This window comes from Schistocerca nitens, chromosome 11 (genome assembly GCF_023898315.1).
Source record: "Schistocerca nitens isolate TAMUIC-IGC-003100 chromosome 11, iqSchNite1.1, whole genome shotgun sequence".
Classification (NCBI taxonomy): Eukaryota; Metazoa; Arthropoda; class Insecta; order Orthoptera; family Acrididae; genus Schistocerca; species Schistocerca nitens.
This window is the reverse complement of record NC_064624.1, coordinates 176,455,373-176,472,860: the sequence shown is the minus strand read 5'-3', so window position 1 is coordinate 176,472,860 and position 17,488 is coordinate 176,455,373. Positions and strand designations below refer to the sequence as shown.

The following is a 17,488-nucleotide window of genomic DNA, read 5'->3' as shown; positions in this document are numbered from 1 at the left end:
CCATGAAGCTGGGGTACGGTCCCGCACACCGTTAGGCCGTCTTCCGCTCACGCCCCAACATCGTGCAGCCCGCCTCCAGTGGTGTCGCGACAGGCGTGAATGGAGGGACGAATGGAGACGTGTCGTCTTCAGCGATGAGAGTCGCTTCTGCCTTGGTGCCAATGATGGTCGTATGCGTGTTTGGCGCCGTGCAGGTGAGCGCCACAATCAGGACTGCATACGACCGAGGCACACAGGGCCAACACCCGGCATCATGGTGTGGGGAGCGATCTCCTACACTGGCCGTACACCACTGGTGATCGTCGAGGGGACACTGAATAGTGCACGGTACATCCAAACCGTCATCGAACCCATCGTTCTACCATTCCTAGACCGGCAAGGGAACTTGCTGTTCCAACAGGACAATGCACGTCCGCATGTATCCCGTGCCACCCAACGTGCTCTAGAAGGTGTAAGTCAACTACCCTGGCCAGCAAGATCTCCGGATCTGTCCCCCATTGAGCATGTTTGGGACTGGATGAAGCGTCGTCTCACGCAGTCTGCACGTCCAGCACGAACGCTGGTCCAACTGAGGCGCCAGGTGGAAATGGCATGGCAAGCCGTTCCACAGGACTACATCCAGCATCTCTACAATCGTCTCCATGGGAGAATAGCAGCCTGCATTGCTGCGAAAGGTGGATATACACTGTACTAGTGCCGACATTGTGCATGCTCTGTTGCCTGTGTCTATGTGCCTGTGGTTCTGTCAGTGTAATCATGTGATGTATCTGACCCCAGGAATGTGCCAATAAAGTTTCCCCTTCCTGGGACAATGAATTCACGGTGTTCTTATTTCAATTTCCAGGAGTGTATATTAGAAATATACGAGGTGTGACAATAAAATAATGAGACTGATTTTCTTTGCGAAACCTGCCAGGGTAGCCGAGAGTGCTAACGCGCTGCTTCCCGGGCTCGGGTAGATGCGCCGGCCCCGGATCAAATCCGCCCGGCGGATTAACAACGACTTCCGGTGTTCTGGCCAGCCTGGATGTGGCTTTTACGCACCTCAGTTACACGACTCGCAGACATTTGCAACACATTCACACTATTTCACGATTTACACTAATTCCATCCCGATAGGTATGGGGTGGTGGCAGGAAGGGCATCCGGCCACCCCTTAAAATTCACCGTGCCAAATGCGTCCTTAACCCTGCCGACCCTGCACACAATGCGGGATAAAGGCTGTAGCAAAAGAAAGAAAGAAAGAAAGAAACACATTTTCTTTGCGAGATGTGGCAACCCTGCAGACTTGTGTAGGCACAATATCTTTGACCTTGGTCTATGAGCTGCTTCTAGTCCAAGCAGCACATCGATGCAACTGCTCATTTGTGAGTTGTGCTGTAATAAGTTGACACGTGTTTGTGTCTCTCTCGTCATGGAAATGGAACTGCATAATATTGCACAACGGTAAGCCATTTCTTTTTGTGTTAAATTGGGTGCAAACATGATGACAACTTAAGGTAAGCTTGAGAAGGCTTATGGAGAGGAGGTTTTGTCCAGAGCTCAAGCTTTTTGTTGGCATAAAATGTTTAGTGAAGGCAGAAAGAATGTTGAAGATGAAGACCGCAGTGGACGACCATGAACCTCATGGACGGATGTCAACTTGGCCAGGATATGTGAACTCGTATGGTCTGATAGAAGATTATCCGTGAAAATGATTGCAGAAGAACTGAACATGAATCGAGAAACGGTTCGTCTAATAATAACTGAAGATCTTGGTATGAGAAAGATTTGTGTAAAAATGATCCCCAAAAATCTCACTCCACAACAGCGAGAAACACGGAAAAATGTGGCAGCCGATCTGTTAGAGCAAAGGGGAAATCAAACCAGAATTATTGACCTGTGTTACCACTGGTGATGAAAGTTGGTTTTTTCAGCACGATACAGAGACAAAACGCCAAAGTTCGCAATGTTGCTCAAAGGGATCACCCAGACCAAAAAAAGCTCACATGTCAAAGTCAAAAGTGAAATGCATGCTTGTGTGCTTCTTTGATTCCAAGGGAATTGTTCATAAATAGTGGGTGCCTCCTGGACAAACAGTTAACCAATATTACTAGAAAGAGATTTTAGAAATACTTCGTAAAAGAGTTCTTCGTGTCAGCGCCAACATTGCTGATAATTGGATTCTGCATCATGATAATGCGCCATCCGATACTGACCCGTCAGTACAGCCATTTTTAACAATCCAAACAAATTTCAGTACTTCCACAGCCACCTTATTCACCAGATATCGCTCTGTGCGACATTTTCCTATTTCCAAGAGTCAAAACGGCGGTCAAGGGATGCCGTTTTCAAACAACACAAGATGTACAAGAAGCTGTGACGAGGGTCTTGGAGGATATTACAGAAGACGAGTTCCAGAAATGTTACCATCAATGGTAGAAGCTCTGGAAAAAGTCCAGATGTTCGTTAGGATGTTTTCTAAAAATCTTAATTAATCCGAGGAACTTTTCGAGATTTTTGGAAACAAAGTTTCTCCTTTAAATGTTACATAGGCTATACGATAGTTCACTAGAGTATTGGGTAATAATTTGAAGTAAATCGGTCAAAACCGTTTCGAGATCTTTTTTGTAATAACATTAAGCAACGACTTGTCTTTATGTAATAGTACAGAAGATGATGATGTTTGGTTTGTGGGGCGCTCAACTGTGGGGTCATCAGCGCCCGTAAAAACGTCCCAGTTTTTACGCAGTCCAATTTTTACTCAACCCAGTCTAGCCACTGTCACGAACGATATTGACGATGATGATGATAATGAAGGAATGATGAGGACAACACAAATGGCCAGACACCAGGCGGAGAAAATCCCCAACACGGCCAGGATTCGAACCTGGGACCTGGTGATCCACGGGCAGCAATGCTGGCCACTGGACCACGAGGCTGTGGAGATGGTTCAGAAGATAATACTGGTAGCATTTCATTCCACTTTTGTTCGAGAACATTAAAAAAAAGAGTCACAGAAAACAGGATTGATCAAAACTAGAGAAAAAGAATGTTCCTATACCTACATGTCCTGAAACCAACGCCTGTCGAGATGTGGACTAATCCATCCTCCGATTCCCATCTATGTGTCATGAAGTAGTAGACACAGTAGGCAGCGCCGCGTGTGGTTGCCACACATCCTTCTGCCTTTCTCAACGAATTATGCACACCTTCAGATATACCTATATCCGTTCAGATTATGTCACATGCTTTGGTCACACGATCCGGTAAGACCTGCGCATTATCCATGGGTTCGGCAAACAACAGTCTTTTTAATGTCTCCTAAATGCCTCCAGAGCCAGAATTCCAAGGGATCCAGTGAACGTGGCGCTCCTCGACCTATCCTACAGCCACGTAACGTTACAGTGATGGACTGCTGATCAACCAGTAGAAAATAAGGTGGTTTCCCATGGTGGGAAAACCACAGTCATTGTCTTGTTGAGTCATCAGTCTTCTGACTGTTTTGACGTGACCCACCACGAATCCCTCTCCCATGCCGACCTTTTCATCCAAAAGTATCACCTGCAATCTACATCCCCCATTATTTGACGGATGTATTCCAATCTTGTTGACTGGAATACTCTCTTTCAAATTCTAAAGGTGGCAGGGGTAAAATACAGGGAGCGAAAGGCTATTTACAATTTGTACAGAAACCAGATGGCAGTTACAAGAGTCGAGGGACACGAAGGGGAAGCAGTTGTTGGGAAGGGAGTAAGACAGGGTTGTAGCCTCTCCCCGATGCTATTCAATCTGTATATTGAGCAAGCAGTAAAGGAAACAAAAGAAAAATTCGGAGTAGGTATTAAAGTCCATGGAGAAGAAGTAAAAACTTTGAGGTTCGCCGATGACATTGTAATTCTGTCAGAGACAGCGAAGGACTTGGAAGAGCAGTTGAATGGAATGGATAGCGTCTTGAAAGGACGATATAAGATGGACATCAACAAAAGCAAAACGAGGATAATGGAATGTAGTCGAATTAAGTCGGGTGATGCTGAAGGAATTAGATTAGGAAATGAGACACTTAAAGTAGTAAAGGAGTTTTGCTATTTGGGGAGCAAAGTAACTGATGATGGTCGAAGTAGAGAGGATATAAAATGTAGACTGGCAATGGCAAGGAAAGCGTTTCTGAAGAAGAGAAATTTGTTAACATCGAGTATAGATTTAAGTGTCAGGAAGTCGTTTCTGAAAGTATTTGTATGGGGTGTAGCCATGTATGGAAGTGAAACATGGACGATAACTAGTTTGGACAAGAAGAGAATAGAAGCTTTCGAAATGTGGTGCTACAGAAGAATGCTGAAGATTAGATGGGTAGATCACATAACTAATGAGGAAGTATTGAATAGGATTGGGGAGAAGAGAAGTTTGTGGCACAACTTGACCAGAAGAAGGGATCGGTTGGTAGGACATGTTCTGAGGCATCAAGGGATCACCAATTTAGTATTGGAGGGCAGCATGGAGGGTAAAAATCGTAGAGGGAGACCAAGAGATGAATACACCAAGCAGATTCAGAAGGATGTAGGTTGCAGTGGGTACTGGGAGATGAAGAAGCTTGCACAGGATAGAGTAGCATGGAGAGCTGCATCAAACCAGTCTCAGGACTGAAGACCACAACAACAACAACAACATTCCAATCTCTGTCTTCCGCTACTGATTCTGCCCTCTACAGCTCCCTCTAAAACTAAACTCTAAACTCCTCCCGAACAGGCCATGAAGGCCAATGGTACAGACCGGCCGCCGTGTTATTCTGAGCCCACAGGCGTCACTGAATACCGATATGGAGGGGCATGTGGTCAGCACACCGCTCTCCCGGCCGTGTGTCAGTTTCCTAGACCGGAGCCGCTACTTCTCAGTCAAGTAGCTCCTCAGTTTGCTTCACAGGGGCTGAGTGCACCCTACTTGCCAACAGCGCTGGACAGACCAGATGGTCACCCACCCAAGTGCTAGCCCAGCCCGACAGCGCTTAACTTCGGTGATCTGACGGGAACCGGTGTTACCACTGCGGCAAGGCTGTTGGCCTACAGCTACTTCTAGTACCAGGAAAGTCATTCCCTGATGGCTTAACAGATGTCCTATCATTCTGTCCGTTCTCCTTGTCAGAGTTTTCCGCATACTCCTTTCTTTTCCGATTCTGGCCGGCCGCGGTGGTCTAGCGGTTCTAGGCGCTTCAGTCCGGAACCGAGCTGCAGCTACGGTCACAGGTTCGAATCCTGCCTCGGGCATGGATGTGTGTGATGTCATTAGGTTAGTTAGGTTTAAGTAGTTCTAAGTCTAGGGGACTGATGACCTCGTATGTTTAGTCCCATAGTGCTCACAAGGGTACCTCCCCATCGCACCCCCCTCAGATTTAGTTATAAGTTGGCACAGTGGATAGGCCTCGAAAAACTGAACACAGATCAATTGAGAAAACAGGAAGAAGTTGTGTGGAACTGTGAAAAAATAAGCAAAATATACAAACTGAGTAGTTCATGGGAAGATAGGCAACATCAAGGACACTAGGAACACAGGGGCGCCGTGGTCTCGTGGTAACGTGAGCAGCTGCGGAACGAGAGGTCCTTGGTTCAAATCTTCCATTGAGTGAAAAATTTAATTTTTTCATTTTCAGTTTATGTGACAAACTCTTATGTTTTCATCACTTTTTTGGGAGTGATTATCACATCCACAAGAAAACCTAAGTCGGGCAAGGTAGAAGAATCTTTTTACTCATTCGCCAAGTGTACAAGTTAGGTGGGTCGACAACATATTCCTGTCATGTGACGCACATGCCGTTACCAGTGTCGTATAGAATATATCAGACTGTTTTCCTGTGGAGGAATCGGTTGACCTATGACCTTGCGATCAAATGTTTTCGGTTCCCATTGGAGAGGCACGTCCTTTCGTCTACTAATCGCACGGTTTTTGCGATGCGGTCGCAAAACACAGACTCTAAACTTATTACAGTGAACAGATAATAACTATGCAAAAATAAAGAAAGTAAAATTCTCACTAGAGTGAAGACTTGAACCAAGGACCTCTCCTTCTGCAGCTGCTCACGCTACCACGAGACCACGGCGCTCCTGAGTTCACATTGTCCATGATGTTGCCTATGTGGCCCATGGACTACTCAGTTTGTATATTTTGCTTATTTTTTCACAGTTCCACACAACTTCTTCCTGTTTTCTCAATTGATCTGTGTTCAGTTTTACAAGGCCTATCCACTGTGCCAACTCATAACTAAATGTGAAGGGGGTGCGATGGGGAGGTTCCCTTGTCAGAGCCATTTGAACCATTTTTTTCCGATTCTGTGCAGAACCTCCTCATTCCCTACCTTATCAGCCCACATAATTTTCAGCATTCATCTGTAGCACCACATCTCAAATGCTTCGAATCTCTTTTTTTGCGGTTTTCCCACAGTTCATGTTGCACTCTCTAACAACCCTACCACAAAAAGGTCAAAATTTAATAATGATTATGGTGTTGCTCACGCTGCTAAATACTGCATTTTCGGGCAACAACAAAGTTATTAAGTGGCAGGTGTCATTAGAGCACAGTTAATAAAGTCATTTCATGTAATAATGAATAAACTAGGCACTCATCTTTTCGTGTTTCCCACGCTGGTCTCGTTGTAAAATCATGGCTCAATCTACGACAATCCCTTAGGTGGTGATGATTCCAAGCTCGGATGCAAAGAGGCCTAGGTTTTATTCTGCGATATTCAAAAGTTTTGTAGATGCACTTCACAAACCATTCTTGAAGATTACACTTTTGCAGGACAATGGTGATGTAAAAAAGTAATCAGCACTCCGAATTTAAATTACACTTCTTTTTTATTACTTTTGTTGCAATATCGCGTAACACACAAAACATCACCTCACAATACAGAACATACTTGAAAACATCTTCCTCACTGTTAAAGTTCACATTTTATAAGCTGACTATGTTATGCGTCTTTCCAACATGACGTCCAAGACTTGACTTTTTCAAGGTCCGACTCTCTAACTAACTAATAATCGCTTGCGCGCCCAAAAATCAGAGTTACAAGTACGACAAAGATCATAGTGACAAAAGAAAGAATACACATAAGAATAATATCATTGCAACATAAACATATCGATGTATCAAAGTATCTCTACATTAATGAAATCAAATCTGAAATATTTTAATTACTTTACAGAAACACAGTAGAATATTGCTCGTATCGAGAGGTTGAGTTGAGGTGCCGTAATGGTTACGTAATTCAAGTACAATTACAACTCCCATACAATGCTGTGCTCCAAACGAACATTCTCAGAAGTTTCTTCCTCAAATCGAGGCCTATGTTTGATACTAGTAGACTTCTCCTGGCCAGGAATGCCCTTTTTGCCAGTGCTAGTCTGCTTTTGATGTCGTTTTGCTCCGTCTACCATTGGTTATTTTGCTGCCTAGCTACACTCCTGGAAATGGAAAAAAGAACACATTGACACCGGTGTGTCAGACCCACCATACTTGCTCCGGACACTGCGAGAGGGCTGTACAAGCAATGATCACACGCACGGCACAGCGGACACACCAGGAACCGCGGTGTTGGCCGTCGAATGGCGCTAGCTGCGCAGCATTTGTGCACCGCCGCCGTCAGTGTCAGCCAGTTTGCCGTGGCATACGGAGCTCCATCGCAGTCTTTAACACTGGTAGCATGCCGCGACAGCGTGGACGTGAACCGTATGTGCAGTTGACGGACTTTGAGCGAGGGCGTATAGTGGGCATGCGGGAGGCCGGGTCGACGTACCGCCGAATTGCTCAACACGTGGGGCGTGAGGTCTCCACAGTACATCGATGTTGTCGCCAGTGGTCGGCGGAAGGTGCACGTGCCCGTCGACCTGGGACCGGACCGCAGCGACGCACGGATGCACGCCAAGACCGTAGGATCCTACGCAGTGCCGTAGGGGACCGCACCGCCACTTCCCAGCAAATTAGGGACACTGTTGCTCCTGGGGTATCGGCGAGGACCATTCGCAACCGTCTCCGTGAAGCTGGGCTACGGTCCCGCACACCGTTAGGCCGTCTTCCGCTCACGCCCCAACATCGTGCAGCCCGCCTCCAGTGGTGTCGCGACAGGCGTGAATGGAGGGACGAATGGAGACGTGTCGTCTTCAGCGATGAGAGTCGCTTCTGCCTTGGTGCCAATGATGGTCGTATGCGTGTTTGGCGCCGTGCAGGTGAGCGCCACAATCAGGACTGCATACGACCGAGGCACACAGGGCCAACACCCGGCATCATGGTGTGGGGAGCGATCTCCTACACTGGCCGTACACCACTGGTGATCGTCGAGGGGACACTGAATAGTGCACGGTACATCCAAACCGTCATCGAACCCATCGTTCTACCATTCCTAGACCGGCAAGGGAACTTGCTGTTCCAACAGGACAATGCACGTCCGCATGTATCCCGTGCCACCCAACGTGCTCTAGAAGGTGTAAGTCAACTACCCTGGCCAGCAAGATCTCCGGATCTGTCCCCCATTGAGCATGTTTGGGACTGGATGAAGCGTCGTCTCACGCGGTCTGCACGTCCAGCACGAACGCTGGTCCAACTGAGGCGCCAGGTGGAAATGGCATGGCAAGCCGTTCCACAGGACTACATCCAGCAACTCTACGATCGTCTCCGTGGGAGAATAGCAGCCTCCATAGCTGCGAAAGGTGGATATACACTGTACTAGTGCCGACATTGTGCATGCTCTGTTGCCTGTGTCTATGTGCCTGTGGTTCTGTCAGTGTGATCATGTGATGTATCTGACCCCAGGAATGCGTCAATAAAGTTTCCCCTTCCTGGGACAATGAATTCACGGTGTTCTTATTTCAATTTCCAGGAGTGTAGTAGAATTGCTTAACTTCATCTACTTTGTGACCATCAAACCTGATATTAAGTTTCTCGTTGTTCTCATTTCTGCTACTTCTCATTACTGTCGTCTTTCTTCGATTTACTCTCAATCCATATTCTGTACTCATTAGACCGTTCATTCTATTCAGCTGATCATGTAGTTCTTCTCCACTTTCACTCAGGATATCAATCTCATCTGCGAATCGTGTCACTGATATCCGAACACCTTGAGTTTTGATTTCACTCTTGAACCTTACTTTTATTTCGCACGTTGCTTCTTCGATGTAGAAATTGAGCAGTAGGAGCGGAAAACTATATCCCTGTCTTACACCCTTTTTAATCGGAGCACTTCATTCTTGATCGTCCACTCTTATTATACCCTCTTTACTCTTGTTACCCATCTCTCCCTATAGCTTTCACCTATTTTTCCCACAATTTCGAACACCTTGCACTATTTTACATTGTCGAACGCTGTTTCGAGGTCGACAAAGCCTATGAGTGCGTCTTTATATTTCTTTAGTTTTACTTCCATTATCAACCACAACATGAGAAATGCCTCTTTGGTGCCTTTACCTTTTCTAAAGCCAAACTGAGCATCATGTAACACATCTTTAATTATGCTGGTAATTCATCGGTGGCACGCACCACCTGGTAATCTGTATGATAAACACTCATGATAAAGAGTATGGCCCTAACTCACCTCCAAGATAGCGCGAACATTTTCGTAACTCCAGGCGTTCGTGTTGTGGTAATTTACTGTGCCACCTTATGTCAATTGTGTCTCGCCTGTAAATGAAATGTTCGCTGTGAACTACGGATTTTCGACAGTTATTGGTTTCCAGACACGTCCTTATACAGGGTGTTTCAAAAATGACCGGTATATTTGAAACGGCAATAAAAACTAAACGAGCAGCGATAGAAATACACCGTTTGTTGCAATATGCTTGGGACAACAGTACATTTTCAGGCGGACAAACTTTCGAAATTACAGTAGTTACAATTTTCAACAACAGATGGCGCTGCAAGTGATGTGAAAGATATAGAAGACAACGCAGTCTGTGGGTGCGCCATTCTGTACGTCGTCTTTCTGCTGTAAGCGTGTGCTGTTCACAACGTGCAAGTGTGCTGTAGACAACACGGTTTATTCCTTAGAACAGAGGATTTTTCTGGTGTTGGAATTCCACCGCCTAGAACACAGTGTTGTTGCAACAAGACGAAGTTTTCAACGGAGGTTTAATGTAACCGAAGGACCGAAAAGCGATACAATAAAGGATCTGTTTGAAAAATTTCAACGGACTGGGAACGTGACGGATGAACGTGCCGGAAAGGTAGGGCGACCGCGTACGGCAACCACAGAGGGCAACGCGCAGCTAGTGCAGCAGGTGATCCGACAGCGGCCTCGGGTTTCCGTTCGCCGTGTTGCAGCTGCGGTCCAAATGACGCCAACGTCCACGTATCGTCTCATGCGCCAGAGTTTACACCTCTATCCGTACAAAATTCAAACGCGGCAACCCCTCAGCGCCGCTACCGTTGCTGCACGAGAGACATTCGCTAACGATATAGTGCACAGGATTGATGACGGCGATATGCATGTGGGCAGCATTTGGTTTACTGACGAAGCTTATTTTTACCTGGACGGCTTCGTCAATAAACAGAACTGGCGCATATGGGGAACCGAAAAGCCCCATGTTGCAGTCCCATCGTCCCTGCATCCTCAAAAGGTACTGGTCTGGGCCGCCATTTCTTCCAAAGGAATCATTGGCCCATTTTTCAAATCCGAAACGATTACTGCATCACGCTATCTGGACATTCTTCGTGAATTTGTGGCGGTACAAACCGCCTTAGACGACACTGCGAACACCTCGTGGTTTATGCAAGATGGTGCCCGGCCACATCGCACGGCCGACGTCTTTAATTTCCTGAATGAATATTTCGATGATCGTGTGATTGCTTTGGGCTATCCGAAACATACAGGAGGCGGCGTGGATTGGCCTCCCTATTCGCCAGACATGAACCCCTGTGACTTCTTTCTGTGGGGACACTTGAAAGTCCAGGTGTACCGCCAGAATCCAGAAACAATTGAACAGCTGAAGCAGTACATCTCATCTGCATGTGAAGCCATTCCGCCAGACACGTTGTCAAAGGTTTCGGGTAATTTCATTCAGAGACTACGCCATATTATTGCTACGCATGGTGGATATGTGGAAAATATCGTACTATAGAGTTTCCCAGACCGCAGCGCCATCTGTTGTTGAAAATTGTAACTACTGTAATTTCGAAAGTTTGTCTGCCTGAAAATGTACTGTTGTCCCAAGCATATTGCAACAAACGGTGTATTTCTATCGCTGCTCGTTTAGTTTTTATTGCCGTTTCAAATATACCGGTCATTTTTGAAACACCCTGTATATAAAATTCTCGTGTCACGGTGTTAGTTGCCATACTCCTCCGAAACGGCTCGATCGTTTCTGATGAAATTTTACATGTATATTCGGTACGTCTGAGAATCGGTCGTAATCTATTTTTAATACCCCTAAGTGATAAGGGTGGTCAACCCAAAAATTGTTTTCTTATTTTTTGGACAGAACTTTTTATTCTCATTTTTTTATGGCATTACAAAATACACGCAATCCTAAATTTTCACCCTTCTACCACCAACCCCTATTTTTTAATATCGATTTTAGTAATTTAATAATTTTCAACCCCAGTCGATAACTGATCAATTATCACTTGATCAGTTATCCCCGCCAGGTGTCTACCGGTGATAGTCTTTCACTATTTCGATACAGTTGGGTAATTGAAGAGAACGTACCATAAGCAACGATTCGAATATCCCTCTTTGAATAGACGTAACTAGACCGAGAAGTTTAACTAGGTAGCACGCGTCATTCGCCAAAACGACATTTGGGCCTAGCGCACAAGCACCGATTTTTATCGTACGGAAATACATCGTACGATCAAATTCTTTTAGTGGAACAAAGAAGTTCCTATGCTCTCCTTTGTTCTTCTAAAAGAATTTAATCGTACAATATTTTTACGTACGATAAAAATCGATGCGTGTGCGCTTGGCTTTAACGCTGGCGAACACATTTTGACACGAAATTGCCGCTATGTTTGTGTGCTCATGGGCGAGCCGTGTATCGGCTGCAATTGTTAAATCCGCTCGATCTACCGTAGAAACGCTAGAACTAATAGTGGCCTATACTGCCGGACTTCCCCCTAAGCCTTTTCTCCCTCGGCCATTATTATTGTTCGTACCATGACCTCCCGCGAACAACGGCTATTGTGTTACACGTATACATTATTCTTATACGGCAAAACAACGTTTGCCGCGTCAGCTATAACATATAAAGATTTTCAGAGGCGGAACGAAGTTCGCCGGGTATAGTTAGTCATATGGTAAAATGATCTTTGAATGTCTAAACAAATGCCGGCCGAAGTGGCCGTGCGTTTCTGGGCGCTGCAGTCTGGAACCGAGCGACCGCTGCGGTCGCAGGTTCAAATCCTGCCTCGGGCATGGATGTGTGTGATGTCCTTAGGTTAGTTAGGTTTAATTAGTTCTAAGTTCTAGGCGACTGATGACCTTAGAAGTAAAGTCGCATAGTGCTCAGAGCCATTTTTTGTCTAAACAAATAAGTATTGTATTCACTAAACCACTTTTTTTCTAGATCGATCGATACCACCTTTACGTAGACCATTACCCCTCAGTGCAATCAGAAGTCAACTAGTACCCTCGCATCCCCCCCCCCCCCCCCCCCCCCGGTCACCTGCCATACCAACTTTGTCACCTAGCTAAACCGTATATGAAAGACTTTTTTCGGAGCACTGTTATTTTTAAAATGATGAAAGATGAATGATATTTATTTTGTGTTTGTGTGTGTGTGTGTGTGTGTTAGAATGAATGACTAAGAAATTCGTGGTGCCTCGCAACTGCTACCCACAACTCCTTCTCACATAAGAAAGCTAAACCGGCCTCTGTGGCCGAGCGGTTCTAGGCGCTTCAGTCTGGAACCGCGCGGCCGCTACGGTCGCAGGTTCGAATCCTGCCTCGGGCATGGATGTGTGTGATGTTCTTAGATTATTTAGGTTTAAGTAGTTTTAAGTTCTAGGGGACTGATGACCTTAGACATTAAGTCCCATAGTGCTCACAAGGGAACCTCCCCATCGCATCCCCGTCAGATTTAGTTATAAGTTGGCACAGTGGATAGGGCTTGAAAAACTGAACACAGATCAATCGAGAAAACAGGAAGAAGTTGTGTGGAACTGTGAAAAAAAATAAGCAAAATATACAAACTGAGCAGTCCGTGTGTAAGATATGCAACATCTAGGACTGCGTCAGTTCACGAGAGCCTTGGTCCCGTGGTTAGCGTAAGCAGTTGTGGAACGAGAGGTCCTTGGTTCAAGTCTTCCCTCGAGTGAAAAGTTTAATTTTTTATATAATCAACTTCGCTCTCCAAAATTCCAGGAAATGTTCAGATTTGCTTGGACATATGCGGGATTTGACGGTCTACACACGGAAAAAATTGAGAACGTTAAAAACATATGTTTTGACAGAGCACAGGGAAAACTGTGCGACTGTGAAACTGTTGCATTCATTTGTTGCAGTTTATGGGGCAAACTCTTATGTTTTCATCACTTTTTTGGGAGTGATTATCACATCCACAAGAAAACCTAAGTCGGGCAAGGTAGAAGAATCTTTTTACCCATTCGCCAAGTGTGCAAGTTAGGTAGGTCGACAACATATTCCTGTCATGTGACTCACTTGCCGTCACCAGTGTCGTATAGAATATATCAGACGTGTTTTCCTGTGGAGGAATCGGTTGACCTATGACCTTGCGATCAAATGTTTTCGGTTCCCGTTGGAGAGGCACGTCCTTTCGTCTACTAATCGCACGGTTTTGCGGTGCGGTCGCAAAACACAGACACTAAAGTTATTACAGTGAACAGAGACGTCAATGAACGAACGGACAGATCATAACTTTGCAAAAATAAAGAAAGTAAACTTTCCGCTCGAGGGAAGACTTGAACCAAGGACCTCTCGTTCCGCAGCTGCCCCCGCTAACCACGGGACCACGGCGCTTCTCAGCACACATTCTCCTTGATGTTGCCTATCTTTCTCATGGAGTACTCAGTTTGTATACTTTGCTTATTTTTTTTCATAGTTCCACACAACTTCTTCCTGTTTTCTCGATTGATCTGTGTTCAGTTTTTCAAGGCCTATCCACTGTGCCAACTTGTAACTAAATCTGAGGGGGTGCGATGGGGAGGTTCCCTTGTAAGATAAGTAATAGAGCCACTATTGGCTCGCGTGTTCCTACATTTCTGCTGAATCCAATATGATCGCCCACGAGATCGGCTTTTACCAGTTTTTCCATTTTTTGCTAAATAATTCGTAACAGTACTTTGCAATCGTGACTTAATAAACTGATAGTTTGTTGATACTCGCATACTCGCACCTGCCAGTACCCGCTTTGTTTGGAAGCGGAATTATTACATTAAGAAAGCTAACTACCCACAGTGAGGGTTCGGACATTCAAACCATGCTTCCCGTGCATTACTCCTCTCCATTGCGGCACTTACTTGACCTGCACGCTGCAACCCCATTTAAAAGTTGAGATATGTACTCTGTACTTACCGTTCGTAAATCACTTGATCACTGAACTTCATACTTCTCAACGGGCAGAAAATGGACGACTTCAGGCTGTCAATGTTTTGTGTCTAACCACCCTAACAATAATAATAATAAAACTGTACACAGCACTATAGTAGCCCTGATGTAGTTACTGCTGTGTCATGCTGTCATTTAATTCATTTATCAGTTTCGAAGCGAGTAATGAAGCAATTTCTTGACTGATGCAGGTACTACCTACAACTTTCAGAAGACATTTTCTTGAGATACTTATCATTTGCTGCGTATATGTCTCACTTTTATCATCGGCGATATACGAGACAAAGAATATGATTGTAGTGGTAATGCTACAAACTGAGAAAAAGTAATTACTGACAACTTACGTAAACAATATTAGAGTCGTACAAAATTGTGAGAATATAAGGTGTACAACTTTGCTTCCACCGTTTGCCGATAGGTGGCGACAACGGTAAGCAGAGGTCGAAAGAAACAGATCGCAGACGTCAGGCAGTTAGCTTGGACCTCGCTCAACATAACCTCATTCAAACATTAGTCGATTTCTGACTGCATCATAAAGTTGTTCTCGATCGAAAATGTCAGTTTACGAGCCTAATTAGCAGGAGGTGTTACGGTTTTGTTTCAGTATGAAGAAAACAGCGGCTGAGTCTCATCGAATGCTCTCAAGTACGTACGGTAAGGACGCTGTTACTGAAGGAACGTGTCGTGAATGGTTTCAACGCTTCAAGAACGGTGATTTTAATGTCTTAGACCGGCACAGTGGTGGAAGAGAGAATGTTTTCGAAGATGCAGAATTGGAGACATTGCTGAGTGAAGACTCGCGTCAAACTCAAGATGAATTGGCACGATTAGTGGGAGTGACACAGCAAGCCATTTCAAAACGTCTCAAGGCTATGGGCACGATTCAGAAAGAAGGAACTTGGGCCCCGTGCGAGCTGAAACCGAGAGACGTTGAACGGCGTTTGTGTGTTTGTGAACAGTTGCTTCAGAGGCAAAAACGGGAGGGATTTCTGCATCGCATGGTGACCGGGGACGAAAAATGGGTTCATTACGATAACCCTAAATGTAAAAAATTATGGCCATGCTTCCGCGTCGACGGCCAAACCGAATATTCACGGCTCCGAGATCACGCTCTGCATTTGGTGGGACCAGCTCGGCATCGCGCACTATGAGGTGTTAAAACCGAGTGAACCAATCACAGGTGCTCGTTATCGAACGCAGTTAATGCGTTTGAGCTGAGCATTAAAAGACAAACGGCCACAATACAGCGAGGAGCACGATAAAGTGATTTTCCAGCACGACAACGCTCGACCCCACGTTGTAAAAGAGGTCAAAACGTACTTGGAAACGTTAAAACGGGAAGTCCTACCCCACCCGCCGTATTCTCCATACTTTACTCTCTCTGACTATCACCTGTTCTACATCTACATTTATACTCCGCAAGCCACCCAACGGTGTGTGGCGGAGGGCACTTTACGTGCCACAGTCATTACCTCCCTTTCCTGTTGCACTCGCGTATGGTTCGCGGGAAGAACGACTGCCGGAAAGCCTCCGTCGCGCTCAAATCTCTCTAATTTTACATTCCTGATCTCCTCGGGAGGTATAAGTAGGGGGAAGCAATATATTCGATACCTCATCCGGAAATGCACCCTCTCGAAACCTGGACAGCAAGCTACACCGCGATGCAGAGAGCCTCTCTTGCAGAGTCTGCCACTCGAGTTTGCTAAACATCTCCGTAACGCTATCACGGTTACCAAATAACCCTGTGACGAAACGCGCCGCTCTTCTTTGGATCTTCTCTATCTCCTCCGTCAACTCGATCTGGTACGGATCCCACACTGATGAGCAATACCCAAGTATAGGTCGAACGAGTGTTTTGTAAGCCACCTCCTTTGTTGATGGACTACATTTTCTAAGCACTCTCCCAATGAAACTCAACCTGGTACCCGCCTTACCAACAATTAATTTTATACGATCATTCCACTTCAAATCGTTCCGCACGCATACTCCCAGATATTTTACAGAAGTAACTGCTACCAGTGTTTGTTCCGCTATCATATAAGCATACAATAAAGGATCCTTCTTTCTATGTATTCGCAACACATTACATTTGTCTATGTTAAGGGACAGTTGCCACTCCCTGCACCAAGTGCCTATCCGCTGCAGATCTTCCTGCATTTCGCTACAATTTTCTAATGCTGCAACTTCTCTGTATACTACAGCATCATCCGCGAAAAGCCGCAGGGAACTTCCGACACTATCTACTAGGTCATTTATATATATATATATATATATTGTGAAAAGCAATGGTCCCATAACACTCCCCTGTAGCACGCCAGAGGTTACTTTGACGCCTATAGACGTCTCTCTATTGAGAACAGCATGCTGTGTTCTGTTTGCTAAAAACTCTTCAATCCAACCACACAGCTGGTCTGATATTCCGTAGGCTCTTACTCTGTTTATCAGGCGACAGTGCGGAACTGTATCGAACGCCTCCCGGAAGTCAAGGAAAATAGCATCTACCTGGGAGCCTGTATCTAATATTTTCTGGGCCTCGTGAACAAATAAAGCGAGTTGGGTCTCTCACGACCGCTGTTTCCGGAATCCATGTTGATTCCTACAGAGTAGATTCTGGGTTTCCAGAAATGACATGATACGCGAGCAATGCCGCATTGCCTGGCTGACCAACACTTCCGATCTCATGAAGAAGCCACAAATTTGATCGATTCGTGGATCGCTTCAGAAGATGAACAACTTTTTCCACGCGGGACTGGTACACTGCCCGAAAGATGGGAGAAAGTAGTGGCCGGCGGTGGAGAATACTTTCAACGATACATGTGTAACCAGTTTGTTTCATTAAAGCCTCAAATGTTGGGGAAAAAACGGCTGAAGTAAAGTTGTACACGTTATAGTAATGATCTTTTGAAAATAATTTAGTTTCGTGACTGAAACAGAGTCGTTTGGTTTTTACCCCTAAGAAAATTTCATTTT

At 45.4% G+C, this 17,488-nt stretch overlaps 1 protein-coding gene and 1 pseudogene across 1 annotated transcript in view; both read right to left on the bottom strand.

The window, feature by feature from the left end:
• The window catches only part of LOC126213052 (probable cationic amino acid transporter), a 717,466-nt gene that overhangs the window by 680,432 nt on the left and 19,546 nt on the right, over positions 1-17,488 (bottom strand). The window lies entirely within an intron of this gene.
• Positions 4,919-5,036, bottom strand: LOC126213981 (5S ribosomal RNA; annotated as a pseudogene).